Genomic DNA, 14,093 nt, shown 5'->3' with positions numbered 1-14,093 from the left:
TGCGGAGTGTCAGCAAGGAACACTCAGTGAACATCACAGCTCCCGGGGAATTAGGAGTGAATGCTGATCTGAAAAAAGCCACTGTGCTACCAAGCGCCACAAAAGGTCACAAACTTAACTGAGCATAAAAAGCCATTGCAGACTGAACAAGGACAGTAGGACATAGCAGGGGGTTAGACTAGATGACCCTTGCAGTCCCTTCTAACCCTATGCTTTTATGATTATATGCTGTGGGCTCTCCATGTGGGAGAAGCGGCAAGAAGTGGGTACCATACCTTGGAGGTACAAAGAACCCAATGCTCCCTGTACAGACTATGCAAATAAGCTATAGAAACCCACCAGGTTATAGAAAATTCTCCAAAGTTTGATTCCCCCCCATCCCCTCAAAAATCATGTGAAAACACAAACACTGACTGCCCCAAATCAAATGTAAACAGCTCTATAAAGTATTCCCCAGACCATGAGTCTGAGGTGGATGCACAGGGGAGGAGGTGCAGAAAGGGAAATGTATTGGGGTTCTGCATAAAAACGGAAACAAAATTATTACCCCAAGAAACAAAGGTGATGGTACCAAATGACAACTAGGAAAGTTATTACCTATTTGTATTGCAGCAGCACCTACAGGCCCCTAACTGAGATCAGGGCTCCAAATACATGAGACAGTCCCTGCTACAACAGAAATAGACAAGCCAGAAAGAGTAGGATGACAAAGAGCAGTGACATGACTCACCCAAGGTAACGCAGCAGGTCAGCAGCAGAGCTTGGAATAGAATCAGGTCACATGACCCCCAGCCCCTGTCCTATCCACAAGACCATGCTGCCTCAAGAAAGAGAGCTTTGGCGGTGAAGAGACATGAATCCTCAACCTCATGATTCAAAGTAACTGCCACAGAAACACAAGGACATTAGTGATGTAGAGCAGAAGGCAACGGACTGGAACAAGGGGACAGCGATTCTGCTAGCTCATTGTCAAGGTTACTCAAACATGCTCTTTTTGACTCCAATCAACATGTGATGTGTGGAAGCACTCCAACCATAACAATGCAGAATATTTACAGTAAAAAAAAAAAAAAAAAAGCCTCAGTAAAATCAGGGATTCCCCTCCCAATTGCTTATTCACCCACCAACAACCTGAAGCCACAGACAAGTGATTTAGCTACCACAGTAATTGGTTGCTTGGTATCTGGGGGTGAGGATTATACTGATTAAACTCTCTTCCCTCATGCTTTCTTCATTGTCCTTCATGAGAGTTTCAGAGTAGCAGCCGTGTTAGTCTGTATCCGCAACAAGAACAGGAGTACTCGTGGCACCTTAGAGACTAACAAATTTATTTGAGCATAAGCTTTCGTGGGCTACAGCCCACTTCATCGGATGCATAGACTGGAACATATAGTGAGGAGATATATATGTATGTATGTATATATATGTTCCAGTCTATGCATCCGATGAAGTGGGCTGTAGCCCACGAAAGCTTATGCTCAAATAAATTTGTTAGTCTCTAAGGTGCCACAAGTACTCCTGTTCTTCATCTGAGTAGGTGTTATCTAATTACCAGCTCTTCGGTCTTCTAAGTAACAAAGGTGCCCAGTCTGAGTCAAGTAAATCCCTTCTCTAGGGATGGAGAGGCACAGACGACCTGATGATAGCTCTTAGCCGGAAGGGGGAGCGTTGAGTTGCTGGAGGGTCAAATCCAGCTCAGGCTCAGCTCCACTCAAGTCACTGGAATTGAATCTGCTTGTATCAAGACTGAGCTTGGCCTTAGAATCATATACATTAAAGATAGGAAGCATCCATTGCTTCAGCTACTCTGTCCCTTGCTGGGCAGGTCCTACGTGCCCACAGTGTATTTTGGCTTTGTCTGGCCTAAAGCATCTCCAGGGAGAATGCTACCAGCACTCCGCTGTGTCAGGCACCCAATGACATTCACAGCAGGGTAAGTGCAAGTGGGCTACTCTTATTAGGCCAAATGCAGACCTGGTGCTGGGCCTTTGATGGAGTTGCAGCTGCTCACTCCAGGTCTGAATTTGGCCCTCTCCCTACCACCACCGACAGGCTATATTCCCCCCATCCTGTCCCAGTTCTGGACAGTGTGTAAGTACTGTACAAACATAAGAGCCCTGGTGCGCCAGACATAGAAAGCAGCATGTGTTTCACTTGTGAGCCATTTCCAGGACGGAGCAGCAGGTGCTTTACTGAGTGAGGAATCTATTGGGAAGCTCTTAAAGTTTTTCAGAGCACTCGCCCATCTGCAATATACATTTAATTAACAGTGAAGTACATAAATTCACTCCCTGGGGGACAACTGAAAGCCACCCACCAAGAATAAAGCCAGAGAGAAGAGAAACAAAAACCAAACAGCACCTGACTCCAGCAATCCTGGACTCTGGGGAAACGGCCACGGGGAGCCAATGCCACAGATGGGAGCTCATCCGTTGGGCAAGACCTGCCAAGGAGCCATTCCACCCCAGGGAAGGCGAGTGAAATTTACACACCTTGCCCTGGCTGTATTCATACCCTCTCTCCTTCACCCTATGGAACTGGGACTGAGAGGTAGTGAGATTGGACTGGGTGCAACCCCTAGTCAATCATTTGGGGGATCACAACATTAACCACAAATCTTGATTTGTTTCTTCCCCTTCTGGCTGAGGTGTCTCTGAGTGGGAATATCATGGGCGGGTCTACAGACCCAGCAAAGGGCCTCGGAAGAAGCTCAGATACACATTCCCATCTAGCTTCTAGCCAGTCATTCATTTCTTACGCAGATTGTGTGTAGTACAGCCAGGAGGATTACGATCAGCAGATTAATATGCTGTACAAGTCCATTCATTCCCCCTGAAGTCACTGAAACATCAGGGTCTGTTGGAAACAAATCCAAGGAGCAACCTCATCAGCCCTGGGAACACCATGAGTGCCACTAGGGGACCAACGGGACTCAGCCCCTTCCCACAACACTGAGCAGCAGCAAGACACCGAGCATTTTGCTGGTCCTAATTCTGCTCTTGCACTGAGTCAGGCAGCGGTTTCATTCCAACGGAGTTGCTCTGGATCTACATCAGTGCAAGATCAGAACCGGTCCCACCACCGCTGAAGTGGGACTGTGCTCTGTGTACTGTACCCATCCGGACTCCTCTAGGCACCTTGCTACACCTCGTCCCACCATCTAACCCTGCCCGTCAGTCAACGATAACCAGCATCAAGCCTTTCTAGTTCCTGAGGATCAGTTTTCAGGTCTCCCCTGCTGGTTATCATAGGGTGACGGTTTTAACAGCCTCTCCTCTTCCCCTCACTTCTAAAGTTTCTTCATTGGCTCTGGCCAGGGCCAGGCCCAGCAAGCTTTGATAAGCTCAGAACACGCTTGATGGCCCACCCTGGGCTATCTCCCACAAGCGCATGGCTCAGAATTAACACCATGTACCCGGTCGCACCCAGAAGATACCTTGCCGGCAGGGGTTCTACAGGAACCAGCCCAGCGGATGCAGAGAACGCACACAGGAGTCAGGATCTTTGGGGCAGAACAAGCAAGCTGGGATTTCCAGGACAGCCGAGGATTGACTCTTACCCGTACTCCCACCCCACAAACTCTTCTTTTAACAGCCAGACACTCCCCCCAGCTCCCTCCCCGAAGGGGGAGTCTGAAGAGTCAACCACGCAATTATTCCTTCTCCCCCAGATTGCACCTGTCCTTAACCCAACCCACACTCCCCCACAAGCCACAAGTTTCCACGGGGCCCCTCAGCCAGCGTGATGCAATGGCACCATCTGTAGAAACACTGACACAGACCCCCAGCCCCACATGCAACAGAGAGGCAGGAGCAGAACACAGCTCTGCTGCCCTGATGGAGGAAGGGACCAGGACCGAATAAAGAGCCAGCAAGGGAGACGCTGCCATGAACGAGCTGCCCCCCCTCCCGCCCCCCCGGCCTTCCCATCCCCTCCTCCTCCTCCTCCTGCCCCCCCCCCGGCCTTCCCACCCCCATCTTCTCCCGCCCCCCGGCCTTGCCCTTCCCATCCCCTCCCCTCCTCCTGCCCCCCCGGCCTTCCCACCCCCATCCTCTTCCCCCCCCCCCCGGCCTTCCCCTTCCCATCCCCTCCCCTCCTCCTGCCCCCCCGGCCTTCCCACCCCCATCCTCTCCCCTCCTCCTGCCCCCCCGGCCTTCCCATCCCCTCCTGCCCGCCCCTTGCGGGAGCTCTGCCAACCCCCGCCCGCTGACCTGGCCAAACTTGTTACAAAGTTTCTGCGGCGAGGAAGCGCCTTACGCAGGGAGCCGCTGGAGAGCCTCGACCTCCAGCCGCCGCCGCCGCGCCTCCTCCCCGCCGAGGCGCTAGTCTCCTTAGCAGGGCTTTCAGTTTCTACTGACTGGCAGCCTGGGGCACAAAGGATTGTGGGAGTCGTAGTTCTCTCCCCTCCCCCTTGCACGGGGCCTGCAGCCAGGCCGGGACTACAGCGCCCAAGCTGCCTTCTGCCCCTGAGGCTTGGCCGGGGTGCGGGGGGCTGCTGGCTTGCTTCCAGCCCCGCACCTCCAGCTGCCGCTTGATTGGGTGCAAAGGAGCCAAAGCGCCACCTCCTGACTCTTCCCCAGGGAAATACAGGCAATGCTCACGAGAGGCGGGCACCCCGAGCTGGAGTTTCCTGAACTTCGGGGCTACTATGGTGTGGGGTTTTGATTTCCCGCTGCTGCAAAGCGAAGAGGTCTCGGCTACAAAGTTTGGATCTAGGAGCTGGTGCAGCCCCGCCAGGGGAGGGGATGAGATGCACGTGTGCTGCATTAACCTTTTTTTTTTTAAACCAGATTTTGCTTGCTGTGATTTTCATTATGTCTCCTCTTCCTTGTGGAGGGTTTTTGCAACACCCCCAGCAGCACAGAGATTTTGCACGTTGAGAAATATGAGTCCCTCACTTTCTGGGAACATTACACAACATCACAGCTCCAAGGCTGAGTTGTTTGCTCTGTTCCATTAGCTAGTGTGACGGGGGCTGCTGATTAGTAATCCCGGCTTCTATTGCCGGGTCTCATACTGACCTTTCTACGAGTAATGTTACCGCACTGTGCCTGTTTCTTCCTCTTAAACAGAGGATAATATGGCCCGAGTTTTCAGATCTGGATACATAAAGTTAGGTCTTCTAACTCCATATTTAGACATCTAAATAAAGGATTAAAGAGGTGCTGAGCATGCCCAAATGCCACTGAAATTCACAGAAATTTTTCATTTTGTTTGAAATTTGGTTCTTTCAACCAAAAAACCCTCGTTTGAGGGTTTTTTTTTTTAAAATTGTGTTTCACTTTTTTATTAAACAAAACAATTTCAGAGGAAATTAAAAAAAAAATTCCCCTAAATCTGCTACAAACCAACTGGTATTTTTCAACCAACTCCAATTAATTTGTAAAGCACATTGGGATTTTTGACTGAAAGGTGCTATAGAGGTTAGAACAGTTATAGTTGTAGCATAGACATAGAGGTGGTGACTGCAGCAAAAAAAAAAAAAAAAAATCAATGTATTGTTAATCAATACTCACATTTTGATATGAATTAGCTTCTTTTATGTTCCCTTACAGTGAATATCCCTAGGACTGGGTTTTACAATCACTAGTGCTTATAAAAAAAAGCCCTCATTCTACACACCTATATTCATACCCAGCCATCTAGAGTAAGTCCTGCTTTTGCCTTCTGGTATTGCTTTTTAAATAAATTACACTAGGATCAAGTATCCTGTGGCTCTATCAACTCCTTTTCTCTGCCAATGAGGAAATCAGCCACAGGTGGAACCCATATGCTCCTGCCCCCTCAGAAGTTGTGATATGATGATTCTTGTGCAGGATTCAGCTTTATGTGCATAGAGCAGCTTTGAGAAGGTGATCTTATTGCCTGGTTTAACAGTGAAATTACTAGCCATGATGCCAAGCCTCAAAGGTAGGAAGAAATGTTACCCTTGCTTTGATCTATTTTCTTTACCTTTTATGAAGTGTGCAGTGCATCTTTGCTCTGTTTTCTGCTAACAGGGCTGCAGTTTTGGAAAAATATAGAGCAAAGATTATTAAATGTTTGAAGAAACTGATTGGCCCAAGCTGTCCATCCGTCACAGGTGAGATAGCAAAAAGCCAGGAGGAAGGTTGCAACCAATTATCAGAGCACACATCCTAAGTGGGCACCCTAACCACTAGGCTACATCTGGCTCAGTGCCTACTGAAGTGCAAGTGTGATAGTCATTGGGGGAGGAGGAGAGAAACAAGCACCATACAGAGTCTGTAGCCTAGTGGTGAGAATACCCAGTGGGGAGATGGAAGACCCGGGATCCAGTCCCCCTGCTCCAATCATGATTTCATTATTTATCCACAGTGGAACAGCTTAAATAGGATAGATGGAGGGTGCGCTTCCCTCCCATCAGAATTTCCTGTACTCCAGTGGTTAGAGCGCTCTCCTAGAGGGGGAGTAGACACCCTCCCCCATTCAAATAGTTTCTCCTACTCTGGCAGAAGGGGGGGGCGGGCATTGAACCAGGGTGTCCCACTTGGAAGGTAAGCCCTCTAACACTGGGCTAAAAGTTATAAGGTCCGTTGCACTTTCCCCTCCTTTGGCCAGCCTTTGAATGGGACCCAGTCTGGTAGGTGACCTCTGAGCACACCTGTCTTTCCCTGGTTTGTGACTCGTCAGGGGCTTAGGCAGGAACCGGGCATCCGGACACCTAGAGGGAGGGAGCAACATGAGCACCCAGAGGCAGAAACATAAGCGCTGAGGAAACTTTTACCTTAAAACTTAGGTGCCAAGAGAGTTTAGACACCGACTGGGCTCGGCAGGAGTTTTGTAGATTGCAGTGGAGCCTAAAGCTGGGACTTAGGTTCCTCACCACCTTTGTGGATCTGGACACTACCCTGTCTGTGCTTCAGCTCCCCATCTGTAAAAACAGGGATAACAGCACAGCTCTGCCTCACAGGGGTGTTGTGAGGATAAATACTTTAAAGACTGAAGTGCTTTGAGAGATCTACTGATGAAAGTGAAGGGAGGAAGGTATTCTTATTTAAATATATTGGCAAGATGCTGCTCCCATTGAAACTGATGGCAAATCTCCCATTGCTTTCAGTGGTGGCGGTGTTGTACCCTTCCTAATTCCCCCCCCCCCCCATCCAAAGAAGAATGAGCATGGTAGAAATGACTGCTTGTTTGCCCTGGAAGATAAAATGTTAGTAAAGAAGCATGAACTGTTACAATATTTACATTCCAGAGAAAGTCAAACCATCATTTCAAGTCAATTCACTCTGTGCGTGCGAGGCCGTTTGCCAGCTCCCTCTCTGTGGTAGATGGTAGTGAGCCTAAAGCAACGCTGGAGGGCCTGAGATAATGAGTTAAACCATTATAATGTTTGGGGAGTTTGTAGTATGAGGGAAATGAATGGGAAAAGCCAGAGTTTTTGCTGGGTCACGTGGTAAAATTAAAAGCATCGTTTTTCAAGCTGAAGTGTGAAAAATTGCCGAACCATAATTGTGTTTATTGGGTCATATTTTACTGCTCAGGCTAAAAGGAGAAATTAATTATGGTTGACACTACCTAGTTGCCTCTACATGAAATGCCCTAGTATTTAAGTTGCAGAGGAGGAATTACACAGAGACAGGGCTAAGTGATGATTCAGGCTTGTGGTAGGTCTGTTTGGCCTGGGACAGACTCGTGATACACGTCTCCCATTCAGAAGGGCCCTGGATAACAGCAGGCTTCCTCTGTTACTGGAGGACAGGGCTGTAACTAGCCATGTGAAATTTGGATGAGTCACCGATTTCCCCTCCCCACTCACTGCACAGTGGTTGAAGCTCATCCGTGGATAAGGAGCCAGTACAAGGCCTGAGCACTGCTTAACTCCATAAAATGGGGCTATATTGGGACTTCCGTAGTGCTTAGAATCATGTGCTGGCTCCCCTGCAGGGAGTTACTTTCCTCCATTAGATATATTCTCCCAGAAGACACATGTGGTTCTGATCTTTTACACAATGGGTGAAGTAAATAGCATGGTCTGAGAAGCATGGGACTGGAAGTCAGGACATCCTGAGTTCTAAGTATGACAAGAGATGTCTGTGTGTATGCAAATAGTTCACAAATAAGGTGCCAGGAGATGCGTCTCAAAAATATGAAGCAGGGCTCCTGGGTTATGTAGGCCCAATCAAGAAGAAGAACTTTGCGCACTGCAAATGGCTTTTTGTGTGTGTGCGCTGTTTGTTACATAAACTGTCTATTCTGTTCTCTCTAGGTTTTTATCCTGCCTTCATCACCATAGTACCTTCCAGTCATGCATTCAGGGATGTGATTGACATCTGTCACGTGTCATTCATTCTCCCGTTTCTCCCCAGGGAGAGAATTGTGCATGCAGTGGAGTGTGGTTTTGGTGGTGGTGAGTTTTGTTTTTTTACACGTCCACGCTGCTCTATGTTTAGGTTAGCAAAGGCAAGTTGGACAGTTGTGCCTGACACTTGGAGTAGAAGGTGATGTGGTTTGTGATGGCCCTTAGTTCCTGGTGGAATTCATTCCACAGTCTCAGACCAGCCCCTGAGCAAGCTGTCTTTTCTATACAGACGAGCTTTACCCTTATGGCAGAAAGTTCCACTGGGCCTAAGGAGTGGAGCTGTCGACCGCAATCTTTATCCCAGCATTTTAGGTACCCTAGGCCCAGGGCAGTGAGCTCCTTGAAGATAAGGCCTGAGACCTTGAACTTGACTCTCTATTCTGTGGCAGGCCAATGCAGATAGTGAAGGGCAGGCCTGATGTGCTCACAGTAGCCTGTATTGTTGAGGAGACGTGCTGCAGTGTTCTGCAATAGCTGGAGTTTCCCAAGCGGTGAAGCCTTCCTGGCCAGGTATATTGCATTGCTGTGGTCCAGATGAGAGGTGGAGAAGGTGTGTATAACTGACGCCGGTCATCGCCCACCAGGATGGGATGGAGTCCCCTAGCCAAGCGGAGATAGTAGAAAATGTTACTCTTGGGTGCTGCTATGTGCGAGCTTAGTGTTGGCAAGGACTCCAAGAGAGACTGTTGTGGGTTTGCCCCTTCAGCCAAAGGAGAACGCAATACTCGGGTCAACTCTGGTTTGCAGCATGCCCTTGAGGAAAGCCAACATGTGCAAGAGTAGCCACTGATTGTTGGTGCCTCAATTTTGTGAGCCCAGCTTGAGAGACCTTAGGCTCAAGTGTTGGACATATGATTATTATCTGTACTGCAGTAGACCTAATCCTCCACTAGGGGAGCAGGGTATATTGTGCGAGGCACTGTACGTACACTAAAAGCACCGAGCGCACACAGCTCCCTTTGACTTCCACCGGACTTGCAAATATCTGAAAATCAGGGCTCTGTGATGTTTCAAATCGGGGCATCCAAAATTTGGGCCAGTCAAAATCAGCAACTGCTACTGGAAAATGTTGGCCCTAACCTTTTTGTGGCGCAATTTCCCCTTCTCTAAAATACAGTTTAGAGGATATGACTAGGATGGTAGGATTCATTGGTAAAAATTTGTAAAGCAGTTTGAAAATGTAGGGCTGGCTAGCTGTAAGAGAGAAGGGATGGAGAACGCCCAGCTGAGGACGAAAATACTCTTTGGTTTCCAATCAAGCAGGTGCCAAGCCACATTAGGCTGTGAAACCTCTATGGTTAGCACCCACAGATGCTCCGTATGGTGACCAGAATCACAGTGGTGAAATCCCGGCCACATTGACATCGCTGGCAAAATTCCCATTTTCTTCAGTGGGGCCAGGATTTCATCCCCATTGTTTATAGCCAAGTCATGGGCTTCTTCTTTCTTGCTTTTTTGACAGTTCATTCTATCCAATAATTATCTTTTTAACAAGGGGGACAAAGATCAGCAGAATTGAATTGTGATCAACCTTTTGTATTGTACCTTCATTCCTGAAAATGACCCAGTGTCTTAAGTGTTACAATGCTTCCCCTTCCCACCTCCAAGGCCTAACTCCTCTTCACACGGATGCCAAGAGATGTACAATCAGATCATTAATTCTGCTTATAGGTGCTTGTTTTGCATGCCTCTTTGTGCATCTTAGGTGTGCAGGAGATCTTCTGACAAATACAGCCATGGGATTGTCTTGCGCAGAAAAAAAGACCTGCCGCCTAATTCCCCCTTGCCCGGCACCTCGTGTAGTCAGTTACCCCAGTGACAAGTGGATGTAGTAGTACTTGACTCCCACGATGCACTGGGGTAAATGACTGCACAAGGGCAAGAGAAAATCAGGCTAGAGATTTGCATCTAGCTATTATTTAAAATATTAGATTCATATGTTAAGGATGCATTCGCTCACCTCTCCTGTTTTGCTGCAGTCAGGGCCGGCTCCAGGCACCAGCCCACCAAGCTTGTGCTTGGGGCGGCACCTGGAGGGGGGCGGCGCGGCGCTCCGGCCGCCGGGGAGAGCGGGGCCACGGCTGGGCTCCCCGCCCTCCCCCCGGCGCTCTGGCCGCCCTCCCCCCCGGCGCCCTCCCCCCAGCCACCGGGGGGCTCGCCGCCCTCTCGCCGCCCTGCCCCCTGCGCTCTGGCCGCCGGGGGGAGAGCGGAGCCCCCGCCGGGGCTCGCCGCCCTCCTCCCAGGGCTCCGGCCGGAGGCTTTTTTGCCTGGGGCGGCAAAAAAGCCAGAGCCGGCCCTGGCTGCAGTCAGATACAACACAGGCATTGCTGCATAGTGGATTCCTCCAGCTAGATTTTGCAGCTGACGAAGCTCTTCTAAGTGACAGCTCAATTAACACACATGCAAAGACCGAAAGACTGTCCAGCTATGTAAAAAACAAATCTAATGATAATCCCAGCAACCCCCAACTCAAGCATTATGTTAGGAGGCAAAGGAATACAAGAGGTGAGTCAATTTACATACCTGGGCTGTAACATGCCAATAGGGACATCCAGAAGGAAGTAATGTCATGAACTGGCAAGGCGCAGCTGCATTCTCCAGCTTACACAAGATTTGGCCATTGAAAATCTACAGCTTAAAGACCAAACTGTGAATCTTTAACTCAAATGTTATTTCCACCTTGACATATGGATGTGAATGCTGGAAATCCCCCAAAGGTCCAGCCAGACATCTCCATGCCTTAAGAACATAAGAAAGGCCGTACTGGGTCAGACCAAAGGTCCATCTAGCCCAGTATCTGTCTACCGACAGTGGCCAATGCCAGGTGCCCCAGAGGGAGTGAACCTAACAGGCAATGATCAAGTGATCTCTCTCCTGCCATCCATCTCCATCCTCTGACGAACAGAGGCTAGGGACACCATTCTTACCCATCCTGGCTAATAGCCATTTATGGACTTAGCCACCATGAATTTATCCAGTCCCCTTTTAAACATTGTTATAGTCCTAGCCTTCACAACCTCCTCAGGTAAGGAGTTCCACAAGTTGACTGTGCGCTGCGTGAAGAAGAACTTCCTTTTATTTGTTTTAAACCTGCTGCCTATTAATTTCATTTGGTGACCCCTAGTTCTTGTATTATGGGAATAAGTAAATAACTTTTCCTTATCCACTTTCTCAACATCACTCATGATTTTATATACCTCTATCATGTCCCCCCTTAGTCTTCTCTTTTCCAAACTGAAGAGTCCTAGCCTCTTTAATCTTTCCTAATATGGGACCCTCTCTAAACCCTTAATCATTTTAGTTGCTCTTTTCTGAACCTTTTCTAGTGCTAGAATATCTTTTTTGAGGTGAGGAGACCACATCTGTACACAGTATTCGAGATGTGGGCGTACCATGGATTTATATAAGGGCAATAATATATTCTCAGTCTTATTCTCTATCCCCTTTTTAATGATTCCTAACATCCTGTTTGCTTTTTTGACCGCCTCTGCACACTGCGTGGACATCTTTAGAGAACTATCCACGAAAGTTCATCTTTAGAGAACTATCCACGAAAGTTCATCTTTAGAGAACTTCCAAAGCAAATGCCTCAGGGCAATACTAGGTATTACGGGGAATGAATTTATAATAAATGCTGGGATTTATCTGTGAGTTCAACAGCCCTTTCTCTCCAAAGTTATCCAGAAAAGAAGATGATGGAAATATCGGGGACATGGGTTAAGAATTAAACAAGAATGTCTGCTGTTGGGCAGCTGGAGGAATCCACAAGTGAAGCCAACCAAAGAATCCCTCCACACAATTTTCAGAGAGGGAAAATTCATGGGACTTAACAACACAGAGGACAGGCGAAGAATGACCTAGGATAAACAGAGATGGCAGAACATTGATGGTGCAGGAAGGATTCAGACACACACACAGCTGTAACTGAGAGACCGGTGATCTAGTTGCTAGGGGTGCTAGCCTGGGACTCAAATACCCACGTTCAGTCCTTTGCTCTGCCACAGAGGTACCTGTGGGACCTTGGGCAGGTCACGTAGTCTCTGTGCCTCAGTTCTCTTCCTGTAAAATGGGGGTGGTAGCACTTCCCTCCATCACAGGTGTGTGGTGAGGATAAATACTTTAAAAGATAACAGGGGCCATATCAGGACCTAAGAGAGAAGTGATCAGCTCACATTTGTTCCTCTGATCTGATTTCTGTTGTGTACATTGGTGCACACACAATGACAGTTACAGCCCTATTTGTGGAAGATCAGGACGGTTACTCAAAACCTTTGTGGGGGGGGATGCCATTTTGGATAAATGGGAGATAATTATTTGTGCTTATTGGGTCAGGTTCTGGTTCTCCGTTACCTTTGGTGGCAATCCCCCGACTTGACCACTGGATGTCGCCGTTACACAGAAATCATGCTCCCAGACAAGACAGGCCAAATTCTGCGGTCTGTTCCATAGGCACACCTGCTATTTGTGCATGGAAGGGCACTGACTTCAGAGTCAATGAAGCTGTATGGGAGTAGCGGGAAAGAGAATGTAGCCCTGTAAGACAGCGTTTTAAAAGGTGATGCAACTCAGCCTCAGCATTCATAGCTGTAGTTTTTATGCACTGCCTCTTTGCCCATGTGACCAGTAATTGTTGCACTAAGCCAAGTAGCTAGATATCCAACTCTCCAGTCAGCATTTGCAAATATTTGTGGGCAGAAAACTGGGAGCTTTGCTTGAAGATGTGGCCCATCACATTTTCAGAGACCTTCAAAGATCTGGGCTTGGGGAAGCCACTGAGAGATTGCCGCAGTGTATGGGCTTGTGATTTCAAACAGATAGCCATCTGTTTATGCCTGAAAAGCTGTATTTTATACCCAGATGCATATTTCCATGTGCAGTGACCCAGCTGTGCCCACAAATGCACATTTTCCGTGTTTAACATGGGAGGTTATATTTGAAAACCTGGTTCTAGGAATCCTCTCCCTTTAAAACAGCTAAGCTTGCAAATGGCAGCTTTGCATGTTTCAAACATTTCAAATGTGTATGAATGTTGTGATCAGAATTTTGATTGCTGCCTCCCGAGGCAGTGACCAGCACATACTACCTCATCTTGGTTAGTTTGGCAGAGTGTCCTTGTGTGTGTTGGTTTCCCAATCTCTCTGTACTGAACACGATAAAATATTTCAAACCGAGCCCACTTTTAAGTTACAGGAGAACATGACAAATGAGAACTGTTCCTGAATCACAACCAAGATCCCTGAAGTTTGGATGCAGATTTGGATTTCAACTTTGAAGCCAGGCTTATCTAATAGAAACAGGCCCCAAAGCAGGTCTCTTTCCACGCCCCCACCATCCCCGATAACTGAAATACTGTGAAACTGATTTTATCCCATATCCTTATGGAAAAAGCATGATCCCAGGTTAACACACTGTTTGGTGACTTTCAGCTTTCAATGCCTAAAGGGTATGTCTGAATCCCTGAGCACTTGGGGTTTTTAATGCAAATCTTCTCCCTGTCACATTATCAGGGAACTGCTATCTGAGTCACAGCAGATAAGTAACAGATTAGGTTTCAAACAAGCCAGGAACCACGGCAAAGCCATTAGGCGAACTATATAATAATGTCCTTAGAGATGATTGCTGGTGGGGTAGTTTGCCTAGCGGCATTCTCTTCTTTGGAGGGGATTTCTCCAAGCCATGGCAGCATGCTGTGCACGTCTCTGTCCCTGGCGTCACCTTCCTAGCACTGCTTGTGCGTGGTGGAATGATTCAGCCTCCTTTTCATTGT

The 14,093-nt window shown here is 48.0% G+C and overlaps 1 protein-coding gene across 1 annotated transcript in view; it reads right to left on the bottom strand.

Annotated features, from left to right (window-relative positions):
• Window positions 1-4,237, bottom strand: part of MIB2 (MIB E3 ubiquitin protein ligase 2) — a 112,629-nt gene extending 108,392 nt beyond the window's left edge. Inside the window, exon 1 of the mRNA XM_065421211.1 lies at window positions 4,212-4,237. The gene's annotated coding sequence lies outside the window, so the exon portion shown is untranslated. The remainder of the gene's footprint in view (window positions 1-4,211) is intronic.
• Between the last annotated feature and the right edge of the window lie 9,856 nt (window positions 4,238-14,093).

The sequence above is a fragment of the Emys orbicularis genome, chromosome 22 (assembly GCF_028017835.1).
Source record: "Emys orbicularis isolate rEmyOrb1 chromosome 22, rEmyOrb1.hap1, whole genome shotgun sequence".
NCBI lineage: Eukaryota > Metazoa > Chordata > Testudines > Emydidae > Emys > Emys orbicularis.
Note: the sequence above shows the minus strand (reverse complement) of the source record. Positions and strands in the feature narration are given on the sequence as shown.